This window comes from Triturus cristatus, chromosome 4_1, assembly GCF_964204655.1.
Source record: "Triturus cristatus chromosome 4_1, aTriCri1.1, whole genome shotgun sequence".
Classification (NCBI taxonomy): domain Eukaryota; kingdom Metazoa; phylum Chordata; class Amphibia; order Caudata; family Salamandridae; genus Triturus; species Triturus cristatus.
In genome coordinates, this window is record NC_140585.1 from 955,658,529 (window position 1) to 955,678,786 (window position 20,258).

Here is a 20,258-nt window from a genome sequence, read left to right on the forward strand (position 1 = left end):
AGATAAGGAATATTGAGTGGTGCAGGACTTTTTGCCTTGATCCTCCCCTTCGTGTTGAGCTTTGAACTGTTCATCTTCATTACTCTGAGTCCTGGTCTTCCTCATCACAGTCCAGGATTCCAATCCATTCAATACCTTTGGGATACATTTTGTTTGGCTTTAAATGTTTTTTAGGTGCTTGGAAACTACAGGAAAAGAAGATGTGAGGCTTCAACACTTAGGAATCCATGAAAAGTGTAGCATAAAAGGGAAAGACATATTCCAGGGGTGGGAATTTGATAAACTGGCTTGGGTATAAAAGTCTGTGAACAAGAGCGAATGCTCATGTTGTAAGGACGGACGAGGAAGGCCAGGACTCGGAGTAATCAAGATTACCAGTACCTAACATGGCAGATTTTGTGAGCACAGACATACATTACAAGCAAGTCCACAAGCCTTACAATGGCAGTGTGGGTGGATGAAAGGCAAGCAGTGGTGGAAGGTTGGGGCATTACATGGGGATGGGCGGCAAGTGCTAGTGTCAGGGAACTTTACCGGTTTTAACTAAAAGCCATTCAGCTCCCAAACACAGCCATCCCTGTCAGGAAGGTGGGAGCCTAAAGCTTCAGCTGTAGGCAAGTTGGGCTCACTGTAGTCAGAGCTTGCCTTGTCTTCCATTCCAGGTGTTCACTCAGTGCTTATTATTAAGGGTTTGTTTACCGTCGCACTCGCTGTAGTTATTCGTTTTATGTTATAATGTTTGTTGGCATCAGTGGCTAAAAAACGTGAAATTGGCCATGATGTAAGCAAGCGACCTGGACCGACCACACCTTTTGTTAGGCAGTGAAAAACAGGCATACTATAACACGGGTACGACCGTGCCATTGCACCTGCAGCAGTTTTGATAGCTGCGCCCCTGAATGGTATTTGCATAGACAGAGCCCCTATACGTATAATTAAAATGAACCTCTCTATTTCCAACAGGCCCTTTTGCTCCGCAGCTTTGTATGCTGAACGTTGCATCGATATACAGTAGACTCAAAATGTTGCATAAATATGGTATGTGGAAAAATGTTTTAGTTGTGCGACGGAAAGCATTAGCCAAAGCAAGGTTCTTTCTGTTCATCCGGCTGTCAGACCGATGCCAACTGCAGGCAGCGGGATTCGCGGCTGTAGCCTGTAACTTACACCGTCAGAACAGCAGGTGTCGCAGCTGCGCTCCCCTCGCGCTCGCCTCCCTCCAGCCCCCTTCTCTCGTTCTGTCACCGCGCTGGTTGAGGGTTTGTTAAAAAAAAAAAAAGTGTGCTCTGTGCAGGCAGGCGGAGGCGTGAATCTGTAGACACAGTCAGGCACCCGGCCCTGCATTATTCACCGAGCGGCCTTTCAGTCAGCCCGGCCCCGGAATCTTTTTTATTGTTTCGCCTCCCTGGAAACATAGGAAGAGAAAAGAACCATGTCTTGAGCATTTCTTTCGCCCTGGTATGTGTTTTTTTTTTTACTTAGCTGGGAGCCATGTTTTGAAGCAGCCTTTTACGGAATTAAAACATGACACCCGACCCAGGCGTGAAGGACTGACAACAAAGGAGAAATTAAGCAGAAAGTAAACAGGAAAGGAAGCGGCCGAGGCGGAGGGGAAGCATTCTGAAGGGGGTCGTTGCGATTTTGAAACAATAATATCCTGGTGCTGCCGGGACCGCATCCGGCCCCGCGGAACGGGGACGCCCGAGCCGAAGCTCCTGGATTCTGACAGGGAGAGGTAAGTTTGTTTTGGTTTTCCTCGAATATCGCTGCCAGTGTCCATTGCTCCGTGGTGTTGTCTCCCGTGTTGGGAAGCAGAATCCTTCGCCGTAGGAGGGGTGTGCGTGTGGGGGAGGCGGGGGCTTTCCTATCTCTCCATCCCAGAAACTGCCCTCAGGAAATGCAGCGCTATGGAAAGGGATCTGCCTGGAATCCGGCTGGTGGCGTGTGCCAACCATCCTGAAAACGTCTCTTTCACAGAGGCATGCCGCGCGCCTCTGACAGGCAGCTGCAGCCCTGGCACGGAAACCTCGAATTCATTCTCCGACCGCAGTCCTTTTCATATTTCTAGTTGTGAAAATCCAATGTTGTCAGGTGCTGCGGTTTGTTGTAATCAGACGTTTACAGTGGACACGACACCCAGAGCCTCAAATTAAAAAATAACTCTTTATGATGCTAGCCCTTTGTAAATGTGCTAAGGGCTTGCGGTGTGACACTGTCACCAGGCAACACCTTGGATATTCACCTCCTTCCTTCTGATAAGGTCAGCCGAAGGGACTTTGTTTGCACATATTGGTTTATTAGGCGAATTAACATGATTTAACGAGTGCAATTCAATTGACTGAACAACCCCAGAGCAAGACATAAAGACACATTTTTATCCTTGCAGAGATTACACGCTGAGCTCTCCTGCAGGTGCAGAATAGACTATGTAAATAATGTTTAAAAAAAACCCATCACGTAGCAGTGCAAAATACCGAATGAAATCGGCCCAATTAAAACACAGCAGCAGCTCGTCACAAGCAGAAAGTAACACTCAGGTGTTTCATTTCGGCCCGGGCTTGGTTTCACACTGTTTATTTACCGAGGCAGCGCGTTGTCGCTCTTGTTTGATTTCCAGTAGATTTGTTTTCAGTGTTTACTCTGACTTGTGACCGAATACAGTAGCACAGGGTGTCTAAATATTTGCCAACCCTGAACTGTTGAACTCCCTTCAGTTGTTGAAATGCCAGTGACTCGCTCCCTCCCTGTCTCACTCTCTCGATGCTGTTTAATTCCATGTTTTACATTTCAGAGTCCCCTTCATTGGGAAGGGCTTAGGTTTTAGGCTGTAAGTGTGAGGAATTCATTATTTAGCTGTCTCTAACATTCCTATGTGGTTTCAGATCAAAAATTGAAAGCAATGTCTGCTTAAAATCCGTGGCTAGCATAGCTCTGCAGACACAGGTAAAACAATTGAGTGGATGGACACTGACCCGAGACGGACTGCTGAGGCTAACTTGTATTTATTTTGAATCATCCGAAAGTGAAAATATGTAACGAGCACGGGAGGGGGTAATACAAGTCAATTTGTTAATTGGTTTTTATGTGGTTTCAAATGGACTTAAAGACATTTGGTATTTCGCACTGTTGGGTCAGATGCCCTAAGGACTCAGCGTTATTGGCTGCACTGTGGAGAGTTATGCCACTGCATACCATCATAACGGACAATGACACTGTGCATAACTTGGAGCTGTATAATACTGAAATGGCAATTAAAAAACACCAACAAATATTATGGAAAACATCCACACTGGAAGTCATATTATTAGGTAATCGCCTACTCAAAACAGTATCAGTTTCAAAATGTCAAACTGGTTTATTTTTTAAAAGAAGTCTTTAAATATTGCCACATGCAGAGATAAATATTTACGGGTAGCTTGTGGCTGTTTATGTGTGATTGTTTCTCTTTTGTGGTTTGGGTTTTAACTTTAAGAAAAAAAGCTTCCTGGGACTTTATCTCGTTTAGTTTAAAGAGATGTTCTTTATTTGGATTTGAAAAGCATTGCTTGTGGTTGAGGTTTAGCCCTTCCTTATTTAAGAGGCAATAAATACGTGCTGGGTTGTAGTTTGCCATACAATAAATAGAAAGCATGTTTGTAAATGCCAAGGTGCAATTGAAGCTTTTTGTCTACAACTTTTTCCTGTTAAACTACTGCACCCCACTAATGGTCCCATTACTGGCCTGCATTAATTCCTGCCCCTTTAACAACTATCTTCAGTTTTAGTTTTTGGTAGCAGAACAGACTGGAGTTATGACTAAAGCATGTTTGTTATGTCTAACAAAAACAATCATAGACCTGTTTTGAGAATCCCACTGATTTGTCAGGCCAGGAAGATATTTTTGTATTAATGTGTTATGATTGTATTAAAGATCAAACCCTGATTCTCTGAAAATTGGGTCGAATGATGTATCTCTCAGGGTAGGCCTGAAGGAGGGAAGATAACACGCTGTCTCGGAGTCAAGATTGCAGCTAACAAGCGTTTTTGTACATCACAAACCCAAAACTCCATTCCCTACCAGCATTGCATCATGCCCGAATTCTCAGTACATGATCTCCTTACTTTGATAATCATGAGGTCCTCTATTTTGCTCTAATCTTCAAAAAAAGAATTTCTTCCATATCCGAAATAGGGATATTCAGGCCTTCATTTGGCTTTTGCTTATTGACTTCTCTGCTCTCTTCCTTCCGCTGATCATCTACGAGAGGCCTAAACTGGAAACAAATATGGGGGAACATGTGCAGCATTTACTTCACCTCACTGTCATAAGTAAAATTGTGACTGTCCTTTATCCCAGCTTTCCAAAATTCAGCTTTTTAATGCATTTCGCGGAGGCTCAGTAACATGCAACCTTAAATCACTATCCCAGAAGGACTCTTCTTCCAAAAAAAGAATTAGCGTGAAAGGAGCTTTTCCTTTAAAGAGCAAATCGATTGACCAGTTAACTCTCACCGCAATCTGTGTGGCACCCTTCTTTGGCAACTGCTTCACTAGAGGCTGCTATCTCTCTGATTTAAAAAATAAATAAATAAATACTAAAACTAGCGTGTTCATAATCTTCTAAATGATGTTAAAGGAGCTGTTTAAAGATTTGCCTTCTGGAAGGGTTGAAACAGAATGTTCCATGACATAGTTTGCCTTACAGAAGACCAGTTTCAGAACTAAAAATAGCACCTAGAAATTATGTTCGTTCTAACCGCTAGCTCTAACCATTCCAAAAGAACCATGCTCTCTTAAATGAAACTAATGTTGTTAGCTTCACAAAATGTAAGGTTAAGTTGTATGTTTTAGTTTAATTCCTCTAAGAAATATTAGTTCCTGTATATCCCATATGATAAAATATTCTCTGCCCACATTTAAATCTCACACCGTAATGTTCAGCAAAGGATTCATCCACCATAATGACCCCTAAAAGTATGTGACGAGAAATTAGTGGTTATTCTTCCGCTTCTTCTTTTGTTGACAGACTGGATTTTTTTCTGCCTTGAGGGCACTTCTTCGTGTCAGGCTAACATGCTATAATTCATTCTCAATGTAGCAAGTTTTTGCTTTCAAGCCTTATCCTAGTTACCTCAGCCAGTGTTACTGATATACATTATTATATATATTAGGGCATCTGACTATAGAGCTGAGATGCTTTAATATTGCACACCAAGATAGTTGCCACTTCCATTCCTTCTTAAGTATGGTCTAGATGTTTTGAGCACCTTCACATTTGAGCTGCTGAGGCATTCACCTACCTTTTGAGTAACCTTAAATATAAATTGTTTTATTAAATAACGTTTTCCTCTGCTGTTTCATTTGGTGGGAAAACGGGCTTCCACTTATGCAGTGATGCTGTGTGTCCATTTCGGTTAAACCGAATAAACCAGAATGACATTTCTGGGTACGAACAAGGGACAGGGTTTTGGACGTGTGTAGTAGGAATCTGGCGCCTACAACAAGTGTATGTATTATCTGGTTATCATTTATATGGGACGGTGTCAACAGGAGGGGGTTAACCTTCACACAAAAATTACAATAGGCCTGTGCACATGCCTACATTAAGTTGCTGAGTATTTACTCTGAATGTCTGTTTGTGTTAACGTATGACACAATGTGCAAACATGTATTATAAATCCCAATGAACACTCAGGAGTTTTGTGTTCTTTTTTAATCCTGAATAATTGCCCAGCCAACACGTGTATCATCTATGGGAGTACCCCAAGACTTCTTGAGGGCTTATGGCAATGAGAAGGAAATCATGAATCTCTCTGCCGGTTGTACTTCCGTCCCGGCTGGCTATTGAAAGTGAGTGTTTATTAACATATCGGAGGGTTCTGGAATAGGGACCAGAGTGGAGTGAAAATAGGAGTTTCACTCTTAACCGCTTATACTTCCATTCTGGTTTCAGGGAAGAGGTAAGTATAGAGACCCTGGTGCGGTCCAGCGGGTGCACCAAAGGGTGGAGCCAGGAGTACGGGCTTCACTGACGAGTGTGTGTGTCTCTATACTTACCTCTTTCCTGAAACCAGGACGGAAGTATAACCGGTTAAGAGTGAAGCTCCTATTTTCATTCCACTCTGGTCCCTATTCCGGACCCCTCCGATACGTTAAGAAACACTCACTTTCAATAGCCAGCCGGGACGGAAGTACAACCGTCAGAGAGATTCATGATCTCCTATTCATTGCCGTAATCCCTGAAGAAGTCTCGGGTACTTCCCTAGACGCAACACGTGTTGGCTGGGCAGTCGTTCAGGATTAAAGAAGAACACAAAACTCCTGAGTGTTCATTGTGATTTCTAATACTTGTTTGCAGATTGAATGTCTGTCTGTGTTAACGTATGACACAGAGTAAATTCTCTGCAACTTAATGTAGACCTGTGCACAAGCCTATTGCAGACATTTTTGGGTACCTCAAGCAGGTGAAGTAGAGTTAGTTAATGATAAAATACAAAGAAAAGCACCAAAATAAATACTATTTTAAAATATTACTTTTCAACTGCTATCTTGGTTTAGGGTAGAGACGCTGAGCCTAACTGTTTCCACCCATTCGCAACTTACTTCCTCTCTCCAGCATGTCATTCATTTATCTCTGATTTTAGTCTTCAAAGAAATCCTTGTTTCTCAAAGGGCTTAATTGTGCCCGCTGGTCACAGTTGTCTTCTTGCATCCTCTTTTGTCTGTATTTGGAGATGTGCACCATTACCTAAGGGAGATGGTGGGCAGGCGAATTGCAGAAACCTGGTCCAGGAATGCCCTCCCACAATATTTCATCTTTGCAATTCACTCAAAACCGCCACACCAAATTGTCAGAGTAAAGCACAGTGGCAAAACTTGCACACAATATCAAGCGCAGCAACTATTTCAACTGTATCGTCCCTTTATTGACTGCCAATATCCTAAAATGTTAAATTCGAGGCAGTTTGTATTCCCACCATATCTTCAACAAACGTAGCTATTCGTCACAGCCAGTTTCCAGCTCTACACTCCTGTGAGAAGATTACACTTTAACAACAACCTCCTCCCTATCTCTCTGTTCTGCATTTCACATTCGAGCACATGAGACTTTTGTTCATGCTCCCAGTCTTTAGAATTTTCTGCTTCCACAGATCTGTAACTTTTGCAATTCCCATGGCCTACTGCCAGGTCTTACCAACGTGGCCTACTGGAGAGCCTTATCAGAATGGCCTACCAGAGAGCCCTACCTCCATGGCCTACTGGAGAGTATTGGCAAATGGCCTACTGGAAAGCCATAGCAAGATGACCTAGTGTAGAGCCTTAGCAAGATGGCCTACTATAGAGTCTTCGCAACATGGCCTACTGGAGGGGCTTAGCAATATGGCCTACTGGAGAACCTTAGCAACATGGCCTACTGGAGAACCTTAGCAACATGGCCTACTGTAGAGCCTTAGACACACAATTGATGGACAGAATGCTGAACAAATCAAAACATTCACCCCCAGTCAAGAGATCTGGGTTAAATCCATCATTCTTTTGCTCACCATGCCACCCCAGTTTAGACCTGGCCATATGCAAATCAGTCTTGACCCTGTGCCTCATGGGAACAGTCCAGCTCGAACTGCCAAGCCAGGTCCTCCCTGGACCAGAAACAAGCATCCTAGGACCGATTTTGGGGTTTCACCCCTCATCAGCCAGGATAGCTTGAATCCAGTGGCATAGTGAGCCCAGGACCCACGTCTGTGCATACCTGGCGCATTTAGGGCGAGGAAGCAATAGACACACAATTGATGGACGGAATGCAGAACAAATCAAAACATTCACCCCCAGTCAAAAGATCTGGGTTAAATCCATCATTCTTTTGCTCACCATGCCACCCCAGTTTCGACCTGGCCATATGCAAATCAGTCTGAAGGATTTAGGCACAGATCTCTGTACTGGGTGAATGTATGACATTGTTCAGCATTCTGTCCATCAATTGTTGTTTTTGCCTTTGTCACCCCTAGTGGGACGGGTATGCCCAGACGTGGGTCCTGTGCTCTCCATGCCACTGGAGTCAAGCTACCCTGGCTGATGAAGGGTAATACCCCGAAACCGGTTCTAGGATGCTTATTTCCAGTCCAGGGAGGACCTGGCTTGGCAGTTCGGCTGGACTGTTCCCATTGGTCACAGGGCCAATATTGATTTGCATATGCTGGGTTCAAACTGGAACGGCATGGGGAGCAAAAACACGGATGGATTTAGGCCCAGATCTCTGTACTGGGGTGAATGTATGACATTGTTCTGCATTCTGTCCATCAATTGTTATTTTTGCCTACTGTAAAGCCTTAGCAACATGGCCTACTGCAGAACCTCAGCAACATGGCCTACTGCAGAACCTTAGCAACATGGCCTACTGCAGAACCTTAGCAACATGGCCTACTGCAGAACCTTAGCAACATGGCCTACTGCAGAACCTTAGCAACATGGCCTACTGGAGAACCTTAGCAACATGGCCTACTGGAGAACCTTAGCAACATGGCCTACTGGAGAACCTTAGCAACATGGCCTACTGGAGAACCTTAGCAACATGGCCTACTGGAGAGCCTTAGCAACATGGTGTACTAGAGAGCCTTAGCACCATGACCTACTGGAGAGCCTTAGCAACATGCCCTCTTGGCGAGCCTTAAGAACATGGCCTACTAGGAAGCCTTAGCAGAATGGCATTTAAAGCTGTAACATTTCCTACCAGTTGCTGCTTCTGTCTCACTCCTAGGTGTAGAGACCAGAAATTACCTTGGTGGTTAACATCACGCTTTATAGATGTATATAATACTACTCCTGTTTCACTTTGATGTTACTGAGTAGCCGCTCACAGCACTGCCAAACCCAAGCTTCCCCACATTTAATGGAGGCATTTGGAAGATTTGTCACAATACAATAATGTAATGGTCTTCGCTGTAAATATCAAAGGCAAAACTAAACGTATCTGCTTGAAAAAGAAGCATTGTTCCTTTAGTTACATCAGAGGGTTCCTACTCAAAGCGACTTGCCTCGAAACAATTTGCCACTGGGGGGAAAAGGCTCTGCCCTTTAAACAGATGCACTTATCTATTATTGCTTTATTTCTATATTCAATGAGAAGTGACATTAACATTGTTTTATTAACTCTAAAAAGGTGAAAACGTAAAGAAATTTGCTAAAACTTTAAGAAGAATCCAACCTTGATATATCTATTCTACTTTTAATTCAGATAAAAGTAATAATGAGGCTGAAATTACTCAGTTCATTACATAACAAGCATTGGCAAGGCCAATATTTCTCCTCTATGCCAAAGCTCTTGCCTTTGACAATATGTTTTAGTCATGTTGTACACTAGTGTGCCTGCAATCTTGGCAGATTGTAATGGGTTTTATTGGGGCAGAATGGGGTTGACTGGAGTAGGTAGTTTGTAGTGGAGAAGAGTGAGGTAGATTGAGTTGAGACGAGTGAAGTAAATTGGAGCAGGGCAGATTGGAGTGGAGTGGAGTGGAGTGGGGCAGGTGGGGTGGGGCAAATTGGGGAGGGGTATAGTGTGCAACCCATGCATTAAAAGTTCTTTGTCACCTCGTCTGGGGTGTGAGACATTATATAAATGCATCTACCAGACAATGCAATACAAATGCTCTACTGCAGGGGGAGCCCAGATTAAAACTTTTGCAAGGACCAAGATCTCCTTCACGCTTGTACACAGGGGTTTTCAGCCATATCCCTTAGTGACGCTGCAGCAGAACAGGTAACCGATTTAAAGTCACAATCTTTTGCAGCTATGGACCAACTCGAACGATGGACTGATGGAAAATATATTTGGTGAGGGATACTGATATAGTACTGTTTAGAAAGAGGAAACAAATGTTCTGCCTTTTTCACTAGCTTGGACACTTATTTAGCCCATCTGTTTCATAGACTTTTTAGGTATACTCTTGACTTGTTTATTGTAAAATGTAATCTGAATTTCACGAAAATTAATGAACAGCAGCCTTTCTAACCTGCAAGTGAGCCTTGTTTACCATCATATTACTCAGCTCAAATAGCAATTTATTCAACATGAGTTTTTTAGATAAAATTATAACAACCTTATCAAGAATAGGGTTCAGTGAAATAAAATCTAAAATATGACATCTGCTGTGGTCAGTAGGTCACGAGAAGAAAGTCTGAATCTGCATTCTCGCAGTTCGAGGTCTGTAAATTGAGTATTATTAAAGTGTGTGATAGGACTTGTAATTCATTGTGGTCATAATTGCCAGACGTGCAGTATTAAGCATTATATAAAATATGATGAAATGAATCGATATGGAAATTAAACTTTAGAGACAGTGCTTTAGTTTGGACAGTAGGATATTGGAAACATGCTGATTGAAGTGTTGTTGTATGAAAACTGACACCTCTGCTCTAAATGTATGTTTTTTTGTTTGTTTTTAGCTTGGAAATGTGATCCTACAAGTTAGGAAAAGGAGAGAGTTGGACAAAGGAGGAGAATAACGCCACTTGTAAGGTAACCCGGAGGGCTCTTTCCTATAACCAACAACTATCCTCATTCATTGGCCATGGTCGTAAATTTTGTTCAGCTGTTCATAGGGAATTAGGAGGATATGCAGTTTGCACACAAGAGGTTGCTTGCCAGCCCAGTGAGAAAGTATGCGCGCACAGTACCGACTTTTCACTGATGTCCATTTGAACATCTTAAGAAGCAGTTTTTAGCTCTGAAATTGGTGATTCTCGATTACTGTTTTGTCTGTGTTCTACTCATCATCGGAATTTGGGGTTCAAAGGTGCTGATTTTACAAATATTTGGGATGCTGTGTGGAGGCCTTGAGTGCCACACTGGTTGATGGCGGAGACGCTTTTGGCATGAGTGATGTCTGCACGTGCCATAAGTGGCATTGTATTGTTTGCTTAGGTCCCTCCTCCTAGAGTTCAATGGTTGAGATTATGGCGGCTGTCAAGATATGCTAGGATGCATGTTCTGCTTTGGTTTAGACTGAAAGGGAGAGTAGGCTCCTTTTAAGGTAGCAGAAACCATATATGTTTTGGGCAGTGCTCCTCAGTGTTCTTACTCCAAGATGGTGTACCTCTTCTTCCTGGGTCAGGCTTTGTCATTGGGATTGTGACAAAAGCATCAAAAGAGTGCAGTCATTGTGACCCGTACTCCACAGCAATTCTAACGCTAGTTTTTTAGGTTGTGTGAAATTGCCTTACTTTTTCTAATTATTTTGTATCCTTCCCAATCCTTTTCTGTTTCGTTTTGTAGTTCTTCATTTCATTTTTTAAAAATCACGTGTTAAAGTTTTCTCTAGTATTTACCTTGTTTTCCACTGTGTGATTGGCACTGGTTGAACCATACCACATACAGGTGCTGATTGTTTCCTGGTGGTGCATCATGGCACAAGGATGTAGGTAAGCTGCTCTCTTACCGTTCAGTTTCATACCCAGCCTCCAAGTCAGACCTGTGCTTGAAAGTTTCCACAAATGTTTGATTTAAAAAAATACATAAACCTAGTAACATCACTGCGAGCGCCTATGTCTAAGATTAACAGAGTCCATGTACTGGACAAGATGATAACAAAAGTGCAATCATCAGCCTTGGATTACATGCTTTTGCATTTTCAAGCTGAATTTTGTAAACTTCCTGAAAAATAGGAGTAGATCTATGTGTTAGTGGATTCGGGATTTTCTTGTACTTAAGCTGTGACCAGAAAGCATGAATATCTGTCCTCTGCCTTTGTCATTCTGTAGATAGCCAACTAATCCTAAGCAAGCTGGTAGACCCTGTTTTTCCTTCAGAATATGAATGGTATGCTGTATTGCTCCAGTCAGAACCAAATGCAATATTCCGGTGTTGCATCTCCATGTTCTCGGTTCTCAAGATGGAAGTGTACTGAATCCAGATCATAAATAAGAGCTACAAAGCACTTCATCATGTTGATAGATCCTTCTTACCTCTGTGGTCATACCATCTTGCAACTGTGGGACTCGCTGATTTTCCTCCAAGAGACCTGTCTCATTTGCACCGGTTTGGTTGATGACAAATTGCAGCGCAACTTTTGTATTCACAGTGTGGAACCACATTCCCATTTTTAAATGAGACCACTATTAACCGACTTTGCCTTTAAGAAATGACTGTATGTTGAATTTCTTCTTCAAAAATATAGTCCTACAAAAATAATATAGCCAGTATATTGACTACCACAATATCTGGAAGGCAAATAGATATAGGTGATTATAGGATTACCGTGTGAACATCCTTGAAGATGTATATGTATATATCATAAAGATACATATATGAGGAGTTAAACATATTAAACTATACTCTCCCATTCCTACACAACTACCTGATATTGGGGTAGCAGATATTTTGGCTACAATATATTTGTTGGACGATAATTTACAATCTGGTTGAATATCATAAGGAACAGCTGAAAACTAGGGTTTCATGCTCTAACGCTGATTTTGGCAGGGATGCAGTGTCCTCAACTATAGACACACAAATGATGGACGGAAGGCAAAACAAATAAACATTCACTCCCAGTCAAGAGAACTGGGTTAAATCCATTGTTCTGTTGCTCACCATGCCACCCCAGTTTAGACCCAGCCATATGCAAATCAGTCTTGACCCTGCTCCTCATCGGAACAGTCCAGCCCAAACTGCCTAGCCAGGTCATCCCTGGACCAGAAACAAGCATCCCGGGATGGGTTTTTCAGGGTATTACCCCTCATCGGCAAGGCTAGCTTGAACCCACTGGCACAGTGAGCTCAGGACCCACGTCTGGGCATACCTGGCACACTTAGGGCGAGAAAGCAAAAGACACACTGACTGTGGGTGAGTTTTTAGCACTAATTAGATCCAGGTGTAGGTCACAGAAGGGGTTGTGGGACTTGTGGTCCCCAGCAGTTGCAGTGCACAACAGCTCACTCCTCCGGCGAAGATGAGATCCTGGGACAGCGGGCCACATATTCCCATGCACTGTCCAGCAGAGTGAGAAGTCAGAGGACTTCCTGCAGCAAGGATGAAGTGGCAAAGTTGTCCGCGCAGAAAATTTAGTAAAGCACTGCAAACGGCTGTGGATAGTCTTGGAGCATTTAGGCAGGAGGTACTAGGAGGAAGATGAAAGAGTAAAACACCAGATGATCAAGCAAGTAAATAGTTCACTGACTGATGATAGGAAACTACAACATAACCAACAATTAAGGTGCTCCCTCAAAAAGTTCTTGTTTTGGCCACAACTTCCTGAAGGGAGTGCATTTCTAACTGGCATTTGAGTGTAAATAAGAAAAGCAGGTTCAGTGGTGGGGAGCTAAAGGAAGAAAAGCTTAATTATACAAGAATAAACAGTTACCATTTTTTAGGTAATCGTCTTCCTTTTGCTCCTTCTCCGAATCTTTCCCGGTAATTTGTCACTTTAGGCTCATCTTTGGCTAAATGGGTGCTGCCCTGGATACTCTAATGTCCTCCACAATGTCATGTGAGACCCTGGTGCTGCTTCATTTGGCGCACAAAGTGTTCCTGTGAGTGACATGGCATAAATCTACAAGGACTCTTCTTTCAGCCCCCTCGTTTTAGTGATGCAGGAGTTAATTAGGTGACTTGTTTCCAATTATAATTCGCTACGTGAATCCATCATTAAAATATTGTTTCTTGCCTTACCCGTACACTCACTCTCTCTCTCTTTCCTGTGGGCATTACACAGCGGCAATCACCACTGTTGTTATGGTTCAACTGAACTTTCCATTGAAAAGGGATTTTTTTTTTTCTCTCTCCGTTTATGAATCTGCACAAAATCTCAGTGTATGCAGCACCGAGACAGAGCCTGGGTGCTGGAGGTTCAGAACCCTAGTGGGACGATGCGGAGGGCCAATGTAGAGCTAGCAGAGACGTCACTACTTATTGCGAGAAAATATATTGACCCCCCCCCAAATTTGGAGTCGGAACTAGACAGTGCTGCATTTTTGCAGACCGTTGACATACAGGCATTGGCCCAGGAGGACAGAGAGGGTTTAGAGGAGCACCTAACAGAGGAAAAAGTGGTGGGGGCCATTATGGGGTTGCAGTTTGGGAAAACGACTGGCCACAACAGCTTGCCACTTGAACTGTTCAAGATCTGTGCGACTGGGGTTGCCAAACTAATGCTGGCCAAGTTTCAAATAGCTCGACAGGAGGGTGGTCTGCTGAGAGACCAGCGTTTCACCAAAATAGTGGTTATTCACAAAGTGGGCAAGTTCCCCTTCCAGTGTGGCTCATACAGGCCAATCTCCCTCCTCCGTGTGGAGGCTAAAGTGCTAGTCAAGGTGCTGGCGACTAGGTTGAGAGGGGTTATCGCGACCATAGTACAGCCAGATCAATCGGGCATCATGCCCCACTGCAGTACCCAGCTTAACCTCCGCGTTCTGAGCCACCTTTTTCAGAGAAGGCAGTAGTGAAGGCCCTCGAAGCTAGGATGGCTTTTGACAGCGTACTATGGAACTACATTTTTGCTGTATTACCTAGGATGGGCTTCGGGCCTAACTTATGTAGGTGGATTAGGCTACTGTATCAGGGACCCCAGCCCGGGTAAAGGTTAATGGAGTAACGTCTCGGGTGTTCCCCTTGGGTTGGGAGATGCGTCAAGGCTGCCCTCTGTCACGAATGATCTTCATGCTGGCTCTTGAGCCACTTACAACATGGATACGCAGGAACCCCATAGCCAGGGGAATACCAATGCCTGGCGGGTAGGAGGAGCGCATATCGCTTTATGCGGATGACGTTCTCCTCTACGTTACACACCCATACAGATCTGTTAGCTGGCTGCTCTAGATATTTGCAGAATTCAGTGATCATTTGGAATACTAAATCAACTGGTCCAAATTTGTGGTTTTCCCACTCACAGGGGATTCACCCCAACTGCCGTCGGATTGTGAGGCTCCAGTCGTAGGGGATGGGTTTCGATAACTGGGCATTCATATCACCCGAGACCCACAGGTGTTTCTCCGACGGAACGTGCATCCTCAACTAGACCGATTGTACGAAGACATGGCCCACTGGCGTAATCTACCCCTCAAATTGTCAGGGAGGGCCGCTCTGTATAAAATGATGACCCTCCCACGTCTTCTATACACATGTCAAAACACACCAAGGTACAGCTTGCCAATTTTCATGCAGTCCCGTACAGGTGGGGGGATCTTTTGGGACAGGGTGGGGAAAAAAGATGCGTTTACTCATGTTGGCTTCCATAGGAAACTTTACTTACAATCACAGGGACAACGTTCAACATATTCACACCGAAGTGGTATGAAAGTGGAACATTATTCCAAGAGTATGCTTTTTTGGGTTTCTGGTAAATCTGTAGAAAGATTTTTGGGATATTAGGTTTTGAAAATGGTGCCGGGTGGCCTTCAAAGGGTTAATGCCTTTTATATATCTTGACAATTGAAAATGTATTTCTTGAATTGCTTATAAGCTTGTCATGGTTTAATAAACATGTAATTTGGCAGACGCTAATATGCAAGAAGGAAAGGAAAAAAGAGTACCCATTTACTAACAACGTTGGAACTGTGAGACCTGGCAGAACTTCAGAAGGATTAGGTTTCTTTTGGTATGTTAAGTTTTATTCCAATCTGTTAAGGGGGGGGATACATTTAAAAGGAGGGAGCAGTTGCTAACAACTTTTACACAATTTCAGGAATCTTCATAAATTAGTGAATTACCAAATTATTCCCAATACAGGTATTTCAGGTTTTGTGCAGATCCAGTAAGGGGTGCATATGTAAAAGGAGTAGCCAGAACAGTTTTAACTTCGTAATAACTTTGGATCCATTTGCTGGATCTCAATGAAATTTGACCTTGGGTAGCATATTTAGCATACTATTGGTATTTATAAATCCATGACGATCCTTCAAGGGAAGCCACGCATTTAACAGGGTGTCAAGAAGCGTTAATTTGCTAATAAATTAGACTCTCCTGCATAGATTTTGCAGACTTCAACTGGTGGTGGAAGTACTTGTTTCTCTCTGCATGTCAGAATGTGTTACTGGCCTGGATGAGGAAAGTAATTGATATCTAAGAAAAATATGTCCTCATTTTAGCTTTCTAGAGCACTAACCATAGTTACTATGACAAAAAGAAATCTCAAATGTTGTTCCCTTTGGGACCCTGTACATGCCTCTTGCCGTCAAGGTGTGCTAACCCTGCTTACTTAATTTCTTAATTATATTTTTTTATCGATTTTTCTGGATTCAGGGACAATGTCCTGGAGTGCTGTGATGGCTGCCACAATATATTGCCCATGTTTTCGCCAGCAAATGAGTATAGACCAATCTCCTTCAAGCTGGCATAGCTAGACACTAGGGGTCCAGATATCACTAACCTTTTTTGAAGGTTAATCCCTTTATGCCCCTCTGAGCACCTCTTTAAACGCAGATTTTTAAAACTACTGAATGGATTAACATCAAATAATGTAAAGCATGCTTTCTGAGTAAGGTGAAAACTTTGTGCCAAATTTGATGTATTTCCACTCGGGTATGTTTTTCTGTATCAGAGAGCAAACTTTTATATTAGAATTAAAGTGGAAAATTGTTTTTTTTGGGTCCATCCTTTTTACATGGCCCTCTGCTTTACGGACCAGCACCAAACTTTCCATGAAGAAGCCAAAGTAGATTTCTTTTTTGGAACATTTTGTATAGAGTTATTGAACTGTGCAAAATTTACTAAGAAAACAAAAAAAAACTCAACTGAAAACTCTGACTTATAACTAACTACTCTGGTGCAATCACTGCCTAAGTAATGTTAATAAATGTGTTTAAAAATAATTGGGCTACTTGGTTTATTATATTTTATTTTGTTATGAGTTTTTGTAAATCGCTATAAGCCAGCTTGTAGTATAATTAGAGTACTTAAGGTGATGAAAAAGGTATGGGTAAGGAAGAGATCAATGCCTTGTCTGCTGTGGTGATCCAGCTCCCAAATGACAACAAGCATTTGCAATGCAAAAGGTCTCGCATTTACGCGAGTTTAAGCTATTGACATTGTAAATGACAATGCCTTTTATTTATGTTTTAAGAACCAAAACATAAATAAAAGGCATTGTCATTTACAATGCCAATAGCTCAAACTCGCGTAAATGCGAGACCTATTGCATGCAAATGCTTGTATTTACCTAGCCATGTTGCAGGCTGCAGAACCATATGTGGCCAAAAGAGGTCACATGGGACCTCTTTTGGCCACATATAGTACTGCACCCTGCAGAGTTGGAGTTATGTCTTTTGTCTAGCCCTATGGGACCTCTTTTGGCCACATATGGTACTGCACCCTGCAGTAGATATGGAAAATCTACACTACCCATACTGCATTGCATGCAAGACAGTAAGTACCACGAGTACATTCAACTAGCTATGTCCATATATAAAATTAGTAACTTTGAAAAGTGACAAAAGAATTATTATATTAATTCCGGATTACGTTCTACTCTGTGTAGAGCTGATGAAGGGAAATTAATAGAAGGTCTCATATAAATGTGAGATGTGCTAGTGAATAAAGTAACCACTGTCAGCCGTATAGACGGAAAATCTTGTTTTGTCTATAAACCCTTTAAGAAAGCAGTGCTTTGAGGCTGTAATTAAAACTTAGGGAGTAACAACACATGTACCAGGAAGTGTTCTCATGGGAGGTTACAAGAAGAGAGAAGGCAGTACTAAGGAGGTACTACTAAGCCTATTGACCAATGAAAAGCCACTATTTACAAAGGACAGGGACAGGAGCCAATTATAAAAATGGGGCAGAACGTTTTGTTTTTATTTGCAGTGGAATTATTATATTTGCTTTGCACTATTGCCAATAGTATAAAAAAGCAAAAGTAAAACATGTTGTAAATTTCAATACCAACTGCTTTACCTTTAACAAATTGGAGACCTATTGCATTGGAAATGCAATTGGTCTTGCATTTCTTGAAGTTGGAGTTACTGGCATTATAAATGCCATTTTTTTTTATCTAGACATGTTACAGGGTGCAGTACCATATGTGTCCCAAAGGGGTCCCAGGCGACCTCTTTTGGCCACACATGGTACTGCACCCTGCAGAAGATATAGCAAATCCACCCTACCCATAATGCATTGCATGCAAGACAGTACCACAAGTACATTCAGCAGCTATGTCCATATATAAAATTAGTAGCTTTGAAATGTGACAAAACCATTATTATATTAATTACGGATCAGCTTCTACACTGTGTGGAGCTGATGAAGGGAAATTAATAGACAATCTCATATAAATGTGAGATGTTCTTGTGAGTGAAGTAAGCACTGCCAGCCTAGCTTATGACCAAGTGTGTGTCCTGCTTGAAGCCTTTTAAGAAAATAGTCCCTTGAGGCTGTCATTAAGACCTAGGGAGTAACGACACATGTAACGGGGGTGTCCTCAAGGTGGTTACTAAGGACGGACTACTAAGCCTATTGACCAATACCACCATTTACAAAGGACAGGGACAGGAGCCAATTAAAAAGATGGACGGAAAGTGGGCGGAGCTTTATGCACATATCCTGAATACAGCATGTCTTGAAGAGACAGCACAAGTGCTGCCTAGGCGAGACCTAATAAAGCCTTGACGGATTCTGCACTCTGTGATGTCCAGCGCCCTAGGATGTCGAAGGTGGTAGCCAACCTTCCATATGATGTATTCAATTTATGCCTTGGTTATTTAGATAGATAATAGCCCTGTCTGCCCTCAATAAACGGTTGTTGATAAATGGAAATACTAAGAAGAGACAGGAGGGCAACAATCTAAGGGACACGTGTTCAATAGAGGGAGAGGGCACTCCGCAGAATCTGAAGAAACAAAGGGTGCTATAATTGTTTGGAGTGAAGTGTAAATCACAGCCCTCTATTACTTTAAGTGGATAACACGGACCTTGATCACAACAGCTGTAGATTTCTGAAGTGTGCTTGATATTCTGACCAAAAGTTGTATGAGGCACAAAACCAAAATAAATACGGGGATAGTAAAAATACATTTTTATGGCTATTAACTTGGTTAGAAGATTCACATTTACTCCCTGTGACTCTAACTGGACAGATGGTGGGAGAACTACTTGTCTACCAAAATAATGGGATGTTTGGCCAGGACATTTGTTGAATAAATACGCCTTGCTGCTTTTGTTTCTGTCCGTTTGGAATCGCCTGCTGCCAGCCTACTTCTTGCCTACTTCTTGCCTACTTCTTGCCTACTTCTTGCGGAACCCGCTCCGCGGGTCCCGCTGCGTGAGGAGTGTTGACCACAGTGCCTTGAAGGGGACACCGAGGGAAGTACTTGCACGGGGCTGCGAGCGAGTGCGTGAGCTCCTTGGGACTGCATTTCCCAGGAGCACCCGCCAGCCCTGATCAGCTACACCTGGGCCGCTCTCCCCGACCCCTCCTACCCCTTCCACCTATTGTGTTCATACTCCTTATTAAGCCACAAGTACTCCCGCAGCGCGGGAGAGCGCGCGGGAGAAGCCCGGGACAAGGGCGGGACCGTCGATTTTATCCACACTCAGTGTGGGAGGGTATGCTCAGACGTGAGTCCCTTGCTCATTGCACCATCAGGATTCAGGCAAGCCGGGCCGACGAAGGCTGTGATGCCAGAAACCGGTCCCCGGAAGCTTGTTTCCTTCCCAGTATAAGAATTGGCTTGGTAGTTTGGTTTGCCCTGTTCCCATCATGCACTGGGACAGGTACAGACTAATTTGCATGTAGCCAGGTTCTGAGCTGGGATGGTGCAGTGAGCTAAAAAACGGTGATGGATTAAAACCATGATCTCTTGACTTGGTAAGAGTATTCTGCATCATTCAGAAACTCTGTCCATCACCACCCCCTTTTTCCCAAATCGATTTTATCCACACTCAGTGTGGGAGGGTATGCTCAGACGTGAGTCCCTTGCTCATTGCACCATCAGGATTCAGGCAAGCCGGGCCGACGAAGGCTGTGATGCCAGAAACCGGTCCCCGGAAGCTTGTTTCCTTCCCAGTATAAGAATTGGCTTGGTAGTTTGGTTTGCCCTGTTCCCATCATGCACTGGGACAGGTACAGACTAATTTGCATGTAGCCAGGTTCTGAGCTGGGATGGTGCAGTGAGCTAAAAAACGGTGATGGATTAAAACCATGATCTCTTGACTTGGTAAGAGTATTCTGCATCATTCAGAAACTCTGTCCATCACCACCCCCTTTTTCCCAAATCGATTTTATCCACACTCAGTGTGGGAGGGTATGCTCAGACGTGAGTCCCTTGCTCATTGCACCATCAGGATTCAGGCAAGC

General features: G+C 43.1%; 1 protein-coding gene across 3 annotated transcripts in view; it reads left to right on the forward strand.

Moving 5' to 3' along the window:
- The first annotated feature begins 1,273 nt into the window (after window positions 1-1,273).
- Window positions 1,274-20,258, forward strand: part of CDK17 (cyclin dependent kinase 17) — a 497,468-nt gene continuing 478,483 nt past the window's right edge. Inside the window, exons 1-2 of one of the 3 annotated variants that reach the window (XM_085653837.1) lie at window positions 1,274-1,735; window positions 10,420-10,487. The gene's annotated coding sequence lies outside the window, so the exon portion shown is untranslated. Of the gene's footprint in view, window positions 1,736-10,419; window positions 10,493-20,258 lie in introns of all 3 variants that reach the window. The other 2 variants (XM_085653835.1, XM_085653836.1) reach the window with 2 other exon arrangements.